Source organism: Lichenostomus cassidix, unplaced genomic scaffold (genome assembly GCF_008360975.1).
Source record: "Lichenostomus cassidix isolate B80296 unplaced genomic scaffold, HeHo_3.0 HiC_scaffold_44, whole genome shotgun sequence".
NCBI lineage: Eukaryota > Metazoa > Chordata > Aves > Passeriformes > Meliphagidae > Lichenostomus > Lichenostomus cassidix.
In genome coordinates, this window is record NW_028148053.1 from 1,187,940 (window position 1) to 1,199,407 (window position 11,468).

At 50.0% G+C, this 11,468-nt stretch overlaps 1 protein-coding gene and 1 long non-coding RNA gene across 5 annotated transcripts in view; one reads left to right on the forward strand and one right to left on the reverse strand.

Moving 5' to 3' along the window:
* Positions 1–11,468, reverse strand: part of LOC146420216 (serine/threonine-protein kinase pim-1-like) — a 147,013-nt gene that overhangs the window by 81,036 nt on the left and 54,509 nt on the right. The window lies entirely within an intron of this gene.
* LOC146420223 (uncharacterized) lies at positions 900–10,881 on the forward strand. Of its 4 annotated transcripts, XR_014849258.1 has the most exons (6): positions 900–1,878; positions 6,163–6,231; positions 7,092–7,140; positions 7,801–8,088; positions 9,299–9,464; positions 10,590–10,881. It is a non-coding gene; the product is annotated as an uncharacterized LOC146420223 (long non-coding RNA). The 4 variants fall into 4 exon arrangements; XR_014849255.1 differs by lacking the exon at positions 6,163–6,231; XR_014849257.1 differs by lacking the exon at positions 6,163–6,231 and having other exon boundaries at positions 7,801–7,860.

The following is an 11,468-nucleotide window of genomic DNA, read 5'->3' on the forward strand; positions in this document are numbered from 1 at the left end:
CCCCTGCAATCCAGGAGGAAGTCCTGAGTCACTGAGATGCTCACAGGTCTGTGGGACCAGGTGGGATCCATCCTAGAGGGATGAGGGAGCTGTGGATGAACTCACCAAGCTGCTCTCCATCATTTATCATCAGTCCTGGCTCACCGGGGCGGTCCCAGGGAGCTGTAGGTGCCACTGTGACCCCATCCACAATAAGGATGCGGGTCTGTAAGGTGTCTGTAAGGTTGTTTTGGAAATGAGTGTGAAGCACGGAATTGACTCCACAACTCAGATAGTTATGAAGTAGGTATGTGTTTATTCCAGCTGGGGTGCATGGGGGTAGCCCCTCCAAAGACATGCACGCCCTCAGTGGCACTTCACTAAGTTTATATTAGGTTACAGATTACATATGCATAAAGTTAGACAAAGCCCCTATACATATTCATTATCTATCCCCGCTTCGTATTATAATGAGTTCAAAGTTCATTTAAATATGCTCGCGCAAGTGCAGTGTCTCAGATTAATTGTGGGGAAGGGTCCCGATGATTAATTATGACAGATTCCCTCCTCTTCATCACGATGAACTGTTCACCCTGTTCCCTTGCGCATGCTCCCTTGGTCCTTGGTCCTAGTCCAAGCCTGAGAACCAACTCGTAGCAGTCCTGGGGTCCAAGGGTGGGATGCTCGGTTACACTTGGTGGTTTCTCTCAATTACTTGGCTCTCCTTTCTTCATCCTCCCCGGTACCAAGTAGGCATATATTCATTATGAAAATAATAAATGGATCGCAGCTGGCATATCTTAGTAAATCATTATACAATCTCTGGCTCTCTAAATCAGTTTAAAGATATTATTATTACTATTATCCAGCTTCTAGCTCTTTTACATTGGTAATTTCTATTTTACCCTAAATCAAGTGCCATAGTCTGATTCAATTCTTTCTGGGGTATTGTGTCCCCAAGACTTCTTTTCAAGGCCCAGGACAGTGCTCTGGGCAGGGACGTGGGACATAGGATATGTTTGCAGTCATCCAGTGGTTGTTTCCACCACCACAGGCACACAGCACTTGCCGTGGTTTGTTTGGTGTATAGTCAGTCTGCCAGGCCTCCCCATACTTGTATTCCAGCCATCGTGAGAAAAGCCCCCTAAATAGGTTTTTGGGTTGGAAGGTCCAAAAATTCTTCAATTTGATATTTCTGAGCCCAAATTCTCCCCAAATGACATTTTCTTGGCTCCCTAAATTGGTGTTTCAGAACCCAAAATATCCTTAAACAGGTGTTTCTGAGCCCAAATCTCTCTAAACTGCTTTTTCTGAGCTCAAAAAAATCCCAAAATTGCTTTCTTTGAGGCTTGGCACTCTCTAAGGTTTTTTTCTGACACCATAAACTTGGAAAATCAGTGTTCTGGAGCTGCAAAGCCCGCAAAATTGCTCTTTCTCAGCTCCAAAGCTCCAAAGCTCCTGAAATCACTGTCATGGCCCCAAAGTTGCTGAAATAGAAGCTCCCAAAATCTGTGTTTTAGAGCACTGACCTCCCTAAACTTAAGCCATGTTTGCCATCAGACCGTGGGGTTCACTCCCAGTGCTCCCAGTCTCCTCCCAGTGCATTCCTGGTGCCCCTGGGAGCTCCCAGGACCAGGCAGGAGCTCTCGGCTGTGCCTTTTCCCCCACCCTGTTCGAGCAGCCACTTCCTGATCAGAGCATTTCCGCATTCAGTTGTCCGGGGATTTACGGGAAATCCGTGTAAAACCAAGGAATCAGTGCTAGGGAGGAGCCTGTGGGGGTGCGGTGGGAGCAGGCAGGGTGAGATAGAACCGGGATGAGTGCAGCGAGGAAAACCTTGAGGAGCCCCGCGGTGCTTCCAACCCGCCGAGGAGCTGCTTCTTCCCAGCCTTGTCCCAGGTGAGCACCAGCCCTTGACTCGTGTGTTTTACCCCGGGTTGCTACTTCTGCTCCTGAAATTAACATTTCTAAGTGCAAAAGCTCCCTAAATCGCTGGTTTGGAGCTCCAAATCTCCCTAAATGGGGGATAGAGAGCCCAAAAACTGCTTAATTTTTTTTTTTTTTTGAGCCCAGAAGCTGACTGAATAGCTCTTTCTGATCCAAAAATATCCCTAAATCAGTCTCCCTGACCCCCAAATCTCCCGACATCATTTTTTCTCAGCCTCAAACTCCCCAAATCAGGGTTTCTTAGGCCTGTGAGTCCCTAAATCAATGTTTTATAGCCACAGTGCTCCCTAAATCAGTATTTCTGACCCCAAATGCTGTTTCAAGTCCCAAAAGCTCCCTAGGTGGGTGTTTCTGAGCCCCAATGCTCCTGAAACATCTCTAATCTCAGCTGTGAAGTTCTCTAAATGGCTGGTTTTGAGGCTAAAAGCCCCTTGAAATGGTGTTGCTGAGCCCCAAAGAATCCTAAATTGTGGTTTTGGAGCCCAAAGTCTCTGGATATTAATTTTACTGAGCCCCAAAGCTTGTTAAATGTGTGTTTCTGAGCCCTGAAGCTCCCCAAGTTCCTCTTTCTGACTCCCAAAGCTCCCAGCATTGCTTTTTCTAAGTACTGCAGTTCTGTAAACATGTGTTTCTGAGCCCAAGAGGTCGCTAAATTGGAATTCTGAGCTGAAAAGCTGCCTAGAGGAGACTTTCTGAGGCCAAGAGCTCCCCAAATGAGTGGGTCTGAGCCAAATGCTCCCTAAATTGGTGTTTCTCAACACCAAACCCGCCATAACTTTGGGCTATTTCAGAGCCCAAAATCTCTCTGAAAAAGAGTGTTTGGGACCCCAAAGCTCCCTAAATCACTGATTCTGAGCCCAAAAGCTCCCAAACTTGCAGTTTCTTAGCCCAAAAGCTCCTGAATGGGAGTTTCTGAATGTCTAAGAACCTGAAATTGCTGGGTTTGAGCTCAGAAGCTCCCTACAGCAATTTTTTTGAGCCAAAAACATCCCTAAATGGTTTGGGAGGCTGTGCCTGAGCACTGGTGGAACACAGTGGGAAGGGAGGATGAGGATGGGAGGTGTAAAGAACAGCTTGGATGCCTGGAGAACCTCAACAGGATGGGCAAAGGTTAATTTGCCTTGTGTGAGTGAGCAGTGGAGGGGTCAGAAAGGGAGACACTGTCTTGGCAGTTTAGGAACTCCTTGATCCTCAGGGAGAGTTGGCAGAAGAGCTCTGGGAGCAACCTGGAGAGATCTCCAACCAGTGAGCTGATTCCCGTGGGGAATGGCAACTGCCCTGGCATTCATGGCCAGGCAGAGCAACAGGGATCCAAGGGCATGGGGGATCTTCGGATGATGGCTTAGCAGAGCTGCCTGCAGGTGAATAAGGGGGATGCTCACGGGGACCTGGTCCTGGCCCACAAGGAAGAGCTGTCACAGCCAGGAAATAGTGGTGTCCCAGGCACCAAAGGGCAAGGAGAAAGGCCAGCAGCAGGGCACAGAGCTGGGGCTGCAGAGGAGAAGACTTCAGTGAACTCAGGTGCTGAAGCAGGTGGTGGCAGGGGCAGCAGCTCTGAAGGGTGAAGGAGCTCAGGAAATCTGCCCTAAAGGGCACCTTCTTCCAAGGGCAGGAATGACCTCTCCAAGTAGCCATGGATAAAGCACTCATCTCCTGAGGCTCTTGGCTGAGCTGACCAAGCTCTGGGGTGAAAAGGTGGAACACACAGAAGTGGAACACCTGAGCCAGCAGCAAAGAAAGCCAACAGCAGCGTGGGCTGTGTGAGCAGGAGCACAGCCAGGGGAAGGGTTTAACCCTCTGCCCAGCACATCCACACGACACCTGCCCAGCAACAGGGTGGCTGTGGCACTCAGGAACCACTGCACTGCTGGGACACTAAGGTGGGAATCCTCCAGCTGTCCTTCAGGTGCTGCTGGGATTTCCCTAAGAGTATCAGTGTCTGCAACAACAAAACCAACAACAAAAGTGTGACTCTGCCTGAATAGAAATACCTTCAGCAGAGCAATCTGCACCTGCAGTCGCCCCTCTGGGCAATGCCAATGGAATCCCTATTTGCAATATACAGCAGTGACACCCCCTCCTCACCAGACTTCAAGGGCAGTGACTGTCCCCATGCTCTGGGCACTGCTGAGACCCCTGGAGTGCTGTGTCCAGTTCTGCCAGAGAGAATTGAATGGGAAAAGGGCACTGCTCCCTGGAAAAACCTGGGGCCTTCACTGGGCTTTGCTGAGGCTTGAAGGAGCCCTGCTGCCATCTGGAGCCCCCAGGGCATCCAGTAGCTTTGCCTCATCAAGGCCCAGCACTGCTGCAGAGGGTGGGGGAGCAGTCAAGAAGAGTTGGAGTGAGACCACAAAGTTAATATTTCATAGAATTCCCGTTCAAAGTCCATTGTCCATTCCCACTCACAGTCTGTTGATCTCTGGCCAACAGAGGCATCACTGACAATGTAGAAGAGTGAGTTTCTCCTTTTTCTTTCAGTCTGCACTTTTTTTTTCTCCTCTCTTTCCCTCTCACCTTCGTTTTATTTTTTCTTTTCCTCCTGTCTCCTCTCCCTCTTCCTTTTCTTTTTTCCCTCAAAGCTTCAGCTTTGTCTCAGGATTGCAAATCGGGCCCTGCAATACAATAAAATAATTTTCCTGTCTAAAGCAGTAGTCTCGGTTCCTTCTAAATGTAAGAGAGACAAAGAGAGGCAGAGAGAACAATTTCTCTCTGACTGTGAGAAGTGGGGTGACCCATTCCTGGAAGCACAGCCACCTTTCCATGAGTGATCTGAGCTAAATGTCTGTGTTCATCAGTTATTAATAGCAGAGGCATGTCGCTGTTGAGCAGCTAGCAGAGTAATGAAGGCACCAGTTCTCAGTGGCAAGAAGGAATGACCTTTATTGTTTTGATTTCATCACATATATAGAGTTCTCAAAAGTCACCCAGACTGGTCAGTCAGAAGCCTTCCCCCAGGCCTGACTGGCCAGGCCTGCACTGTCCAAGTTCTGGGACACTGTTCCAACAACATCCAAACTTTATCTTTATTTATAAAACACAAGAAAATTTCTCATGGGAAAAACCTGTGCTAGCCACAGAGGCATATTCCAGACAGCCTGAATTCAGGACATCCATTCACATGGAGATGTGCACATCTTCTATTCATTGTTCCTGTTTAAGAAGCCATCGCTCTGCTTTCAGGAGAAACAGCCCTCAAATACAGAGCGGTTTATGCCATTTATATTCTTTCCCTCCTTTCTGACCAGAAAAAATAGGACAAGGTAGTTGGAAGTAATAGAGCAGAGTTCAATCCTGGGGAAGCATCCCTGGCATTTCTTGTCTGACACCTTGGGTTAGACCTGTGGGATAGCCATGGGCCCTGGGGCTGTGACTTCTCTTGGGTCCCTGCTGGCATTTCTCTATTTACAGTCCTCAGTGGGGCTCTTCTCCTCACCCAGATCTAGACTCCCCTTGAACACCAGGAGAGCTTTCTTGACATGCAGCAGCTTCTGGCAAGGTGTTTCTTAATTTAGTCCAGGTCCCCCTTCTCTGGAGCATGGCCCTTGGCAAAGGAAACAAAAAGTCACAAGGAGCAGACAGCACAGGGAAATGGAGTGCGAGAAAGAGAGGGAGAGCAGAGCAGGGCGGTGAGCTGTGTCCTGAGCAGATCTTTCCTCGTTCTTGATCAGTCTCTGTTTCTGCCCTCTGCCTTTACCTGGTCAGTGCTGCTCTGGTGGATCTGGTCAGAAGGGACAGGTGGCTTTGTTGGCAGGGCCAGCGAGGCCATGCTTTCTGCTGCCAGCTCCGCAGAAGAGGATGTTAAGGAAACTTCCCAGTCTGACCATTCCCGAGGCTCTCAGGCCATCACACTCCACTGCCAGAGATGTTCAGTGCTGGGACCAGAGGCCCTTGGCAGCAGCAGCTCCACAGACCTGACAGACCCTGCTGGACTCCCTGCAGCCACCACTCCCACACTCAGCCCCTGTGTCCTCCCCAGTTCCAGCCCAGGTTTCCCACAGCAGAGTCTCACATGTCTCATTCCATAAAGCCATTTATTCCTGGTGCAGTGACACAAAAACAGCCCAAGCTGGTGCCTCCAAGAGGGACCCTAACAGAGGAAGCCCTTGGTTTTATCCCCTCACACTTTAAATGCCCAAGACTCAAATCTGGCTCTTCCTCCCAAGCCCTCAGCTCCTGCGGTGTCTCCCAGTGTCCCTTCCCTGGCTGTGCCACCACTCTTTTGTGCTTCCTTGGCAGTTCATGGCCTCTTGTCTTGGCCTCCCACCCAGAACTCGACCTGCTGCTGCCCCCAGCCACCTGCACCAGGTGTGTTTACAACCAGGAGGAGGGGACAGTGGGAATGAGGTGGTTTCAGTTTTGTCTTTGTTACTCACCTTGCTGGTCTATTGGCAATTGCTGAGAGAGCAATGTAATTGTCTCCAAGCTGAGTCTGGTTTGCTCATGATGGAAACTGGTGAGGGATGTCCTGGGCTTTGTGAGATCTTCAGTCGTATTTTTCCTCATGTCCAGTTGAGGAGGGGAGTGAGAGAGCAGCTTGGTGGGCATGTGGCAGCCAACCAAGGTCACCACTGTCCTTTCTCCATAGATGTCTTCATAGCTGGTCAGGATAGCTCCAGGATTTGAGTCTGAAGGAAGGGACAATTGTCCCTTTTCCCTGTGGAAAATCATGGCTGGGATTGAACTCCAGGCTCTGTACTCTGCAAAAGCGGAAGATCTTAATCTTGAGCAAGGAAGATAATGTGTGTGACTGTGAGAATTCTCAGAGCTCCAGGGTAGCCAAGATGGGTTAGAAACCAGCTGGGAGTGCAACAGAACATCGTATCAACTGCCTGATCTTCTCTAGTCCTGGACCCATCACAGAGATTTTGCCCCTCTTTTCCCTTGCATTGCAGAGTGAACCTTGAGAAAAGGTCTCAGGTAATAAGAAACAAGGACACGGGTAAATTTGGCTAAATTTTTTGTTAAGAGCTGAATTTCTTCTATTTAGACAGTGATGGAAGGGGAAATAAGTAAATTTAAAAACCCTGACTAGATCAGAGGTTTAAGCAGTATAAGGGATTTGCGTGTCCCAAAAAAGCTCTTTAATGCATTCTGGAAATCCTTAGGGAAGTATCTTAGTGAAGTTTCCTCTTTTTCATTTTTCTTTTTCTTTTCATGTGAACCAGTGGCCAGAATAAATGAGTTTGTGGAAGGGTGTCCAAGGAAGCCTATTAGGTAAGTGTGCCTGTAAGTAAGTGTGGACTCATAGATGCCATTCCTCTTGTCTGGGGCCACCCTTGGGAACCCTCGGGATGTGATGTGTTACCCTTGAGGGAAGGGAGGCCAGTGGAGGTGTCTCCCTCGAGCACATTACCTGCAGAACCCTTCTAGAGCACACAGGAGGCCTGGTCTTCGGGGTGGGATGAACTGATGAGTTTGGTTAGAGGGGTGACCTTTGACAAGAGACACATCCTACTCCATCTGGGGGTGTTGCTGAGCAAGGCTTTGAGGAGTCAGGCTGAAATGAATGTGCTGAGGGAGTGAAGGGACCTGGGAGGTCTCTCTCCACTTGTGGAGAGTGAAGGAGAGTCTCACCTGTCATGGGTGCTGTGCTCTGGAGGGACTGTGCTGAGGCACCTGTGTGGTGCCTGAGTGCTGTGGCAGCCGAGGCAGCTTCCTGGCCCAGGAAAGCCTCAGTGGGTCCCGAGGGTCAGAGACCCCCAACACTGCTGTGGGGCTCCTGGTTCACAGGACCTCATGGCTCCTGGGCCAGCTGTGGGATGTGTTCTGCCCCAGAACCTGCTCTGTGCAGTCTTAGAGTTCCTTGGAGAAAGTTCCTTTTTAAATGTCCTCTTTTTCTTTTTGATTTTATTTTCATATGCACCTGATATCTAGCAATGGTGATTGGTTATGAGCTGACTAGGGCAGCCATACACACAATATCCACAGAAACAAGTAAGCGTGCTGGATCCCATTGCTCTTGTCTGTGCTCATCCTTGGGAACACTTGGGATGTGATGTGTTATCCCTGAGAGAAGAAAGGCCAGTGGAGGTTACATTACCTGCACATTACCTGCAGAACCCTTCCAGAGCACAGCAGAAAGCCTGGCCTTCGGGGTGGGATGAATTTGATCAGAGGGATGACCTTCTTTGACAAGAGAAGCAGAGGTGTTCCTCGCAATTGGTAAGGATTTCAAAGACATAGCCCATCCCTTCCGGGATTTCCTTTCCTTTCTTTGAGCACTAAAGGAGGAATTTCATCCTGGGCTTTCCTCCTGGGGCAAAAGGCAGAAGCCTTTCTGTGCAGATGAATGCCAGTCCTTGCCCACACTCCCTGGAAACAAAACCCTGCCAAGCAAGAAGGAGATCCAGAGGCCGTCATGCATGAAGGCTCAGTGCAGTCAGGTCAAACAATCCCACCTGGCCATAAATCCCCACTTCCCAAGCCCTCCAGGCAGTCCTTTGTTTATTTCCCATCCCCATGCAGGTGCCCAGGGCCCCAGGCTCCCATGGTGCAGAGCTGCCCCTGCACAGACCAGGACAGCCTGGATCTGCTGGATCCCATCCTCCCTGGGTTCTAAGGCCAGCTCTTCTCCTGCCCCGCTCTTTCCAGCTGGGATGGCTGTCAGGGGTGTGCTGTGCCCTCAAGGGACACTTGGAATTCAGCATGGCCTGGGCTCTCTCCTGGCTAGGCCTTTGGGCAGTGAGGACACCATGGGGTTCCTTCCGGTATTCCTCACCAGCAGCTCAGGAGCTCCAAGCCCATGTTTGAAGGGCTCTCAATGGTGCTGAGAGTCCTTTCAACAGGCAGAAGATATAAGAGAAAAGGTCTCCATGTCAGGAGGAACACTGGGGCTACAGAAGGGAGGCAAGGCTCCTTGGAAAAGGATTTGAAAGCCTTTGGAAGCAAACTCCTGTGGCAAAAGGATTTGAAAGCCAGGAAGGAGGCAAGTGTTGCCCACAAGTACGTCAGCATGTGAATTCTGCATCCCTGTTTTTCAGGGATGAGTGAACTCTTTCCCAAGGCTGTTGAATTAGAAAGGATTCTCTAAAGAAAAAGAGGTTTGGAGCACACAAATTGATAGGTAGGACACAAGGGAAATAAATCTGAGTTTCTTGTTGCTTTCCTGCATGAAGAAATAAGGCTAAAAGCATCCCTTTCCAGATTGCACCTTGAGCACAAGGGTTAATTCCTCTGAAGTGAGTACTCAGGAGAGAGGAAATAAAAAGCCAGTTGCAGGAAGACCCAAGAAGAGACCCGCAGGAAGACCCAAGAAGAAACCCACAAGAAGAGACTTTAAAACTGAGGATTTAAGCATCCTCAGGGGGAATGGGTGGTCTCCCCTTCAAAGAAGCAATGTCATTTTCCCACTGACACCAATCTTTTTGTACAGGAAGAAGACAGAGGAAGGAGACCACAAAGGCCCTGGAGTCCAAAGTGCATGAGGCCTTCTTTTCCCTCATGATAAAAATGGAAACTATAGATGGAGAATTAAAAAAATTAAAGGAATGCACACTCTGAGCGTCAGCTCCTCAGTGCAGAACCAGAAAATAACCAAGGTGAGCGGGTCCATTGCCAAGCAGACTTCCATCTCTCTGAAGGCAAAAGCTGCTCTACAGCCCAACCACCCTGTGAGCTCATCCTGCTCAGCTCCTCAGAGGGGATGGGGAGGGACAGTCCTTCCATGGGGAGCAGCTTTTGTGATCCATGGCACTGAAACACCTCCATGCTGAAGTGTTCTCAGGTGCAAGTGGTCAAAGTCCTTCTTCTGTCCCTCATCTTTCATAGAGTCTGCTGGGAGATCTCCCATTGCCTGATCCTTGTTGGAAGTTCCCCCTTGAAGTCCTGTCCCCATCTCTCTCCCTTTCCCCACTGCCCTTCTCCTGCTCCCCCACTGCTGGTGCCATGCTGGGGCACATGTGAGATCAGCCTTGTTTCCCTGTTGGTGATCAGGAGGGAGAGGAGCTTCCCTGAGCAGAGCCTGGAGGTGTCTGTGGGCACAGGGCCTGTGGAGAGCAGCTCTGCCTACAGGAGCTGGTGCTGGCAAGGGGAAGGACCAGCTGGTGCTGGCAAGGGCACAGACTGCAGAGTGGACCTGGCTGGCCCCAGATGGTGCCCCTGGGCCTGGCTCAGGCAGGACACAAAGGGAGTTTGGAACAGCCCCTGGCACCCAGGGCAGGGAAAGCTGAGGAACAACTGGACTTCCCTGACCGTGGGTCCTGTTCTTGCTCCAGCTGCTGCCAGCAAAGCCATGGCAGGGAGCAGCCCAGAGTGGTCCAGGGAAACCCTTGGAATTCCTGCTGGCTCAAGCTGTTGTGGGCTTAGAACTTAGCCTGTGGCCCACTTTTCAAAGCTGAAGCCCTATTTATAGAGCTACAGGAAGCACAAATGAGAGGTTGAAAAGGGGTAAACATTTGCTCTGAATTTCTTGTCCCCTCCCTGCTAAAACTCAGAGGGCAAAGGGTAAACCATTTCCAGATTTTACCTTCATGTCCAAATAGAATTCTTGGGAGATGAGGATTTCTAAGGGGGAATGAGAAAGGAAAAACACCAACAGGAGAGCCCTAAGAGACCCTCTGTCAGGGATGTTAAATCAGAGCCTTTGGACCTCCTTGTGTCAGTTAGCTGGTCACCCCTCAAGGAGGAAACATCAATGACCCAGTGACATTGTTTTTTATTCACAGGAAAGAAGGATGAAGAAATTGCAAGAGCCCTGGAAATCAGCTTGAAGAAGAACCTCCAGCAGCTCTCTCAAAGAATTCAGACTCTGGAAGAAGATGTATAGGAATGCCCAGAGACCACAAAGCATGAGCTTCAGCACCTCAAAGCTGACCAAGAGAGGAACCAAGGTGAGCAAGGTCATTGCCAAGCAGACTTCCATCTCTCTGAAGGCAAAAGCTGCTCTACAGCACAACCTGTGAGCTCGTCCTGCTCAGCTCTTCAGAGGGGATGTGTCTTGGTTTGAAAGACAGGTGTCTGCTGAGAGGCGGAACCTTCCCTTAGAATAGAGAATGTGACTGCCTTCCCTCCGAATTATTTTAACTTTGGAATCAAGGGCTTTCAGGCAAAGGTATGAGGAAAAGGAATAACAGTTCTTTACTAGTATCTATAACGATGTAAACAAGCAATAACAAGAACAGCAACAACAAACAAAACCTAGAAAACCAGCGACAGATGTCCCTGAGCTGCCAAGCACTTTCCCGTTTGGTGTAGTCACAGCCAGCAGGGGCGCTGTTGAGCTCCTGGCTGGGCTGGGCAGGTGCGATGACTCCCGAGCAGCTGCAGGTGGCGCTGTGGCACAGGGTCAGATTGGTTTCATGGGGTTGGTTATGGTGGACAGGCTGGGCAGCAAGCAGTGCAGCAGAGAGCTTGGAGCGGTAAGCGGGGCGGCAGGAATGGCTCACCCGGGCTAAGCCAGCATGGTGGCAGGAGCTCTGCAGTTACAGCAGACGCTGTGGTGCATTCTGGCAAGCGGGGCAGGGGTAGCGACAGCCAGACCTCTCCGCAGTTGTTGCAAAAAGCGCAGCTGGGAAGGCGTGCGCTCCCGGTGGGGAAAAGGGATT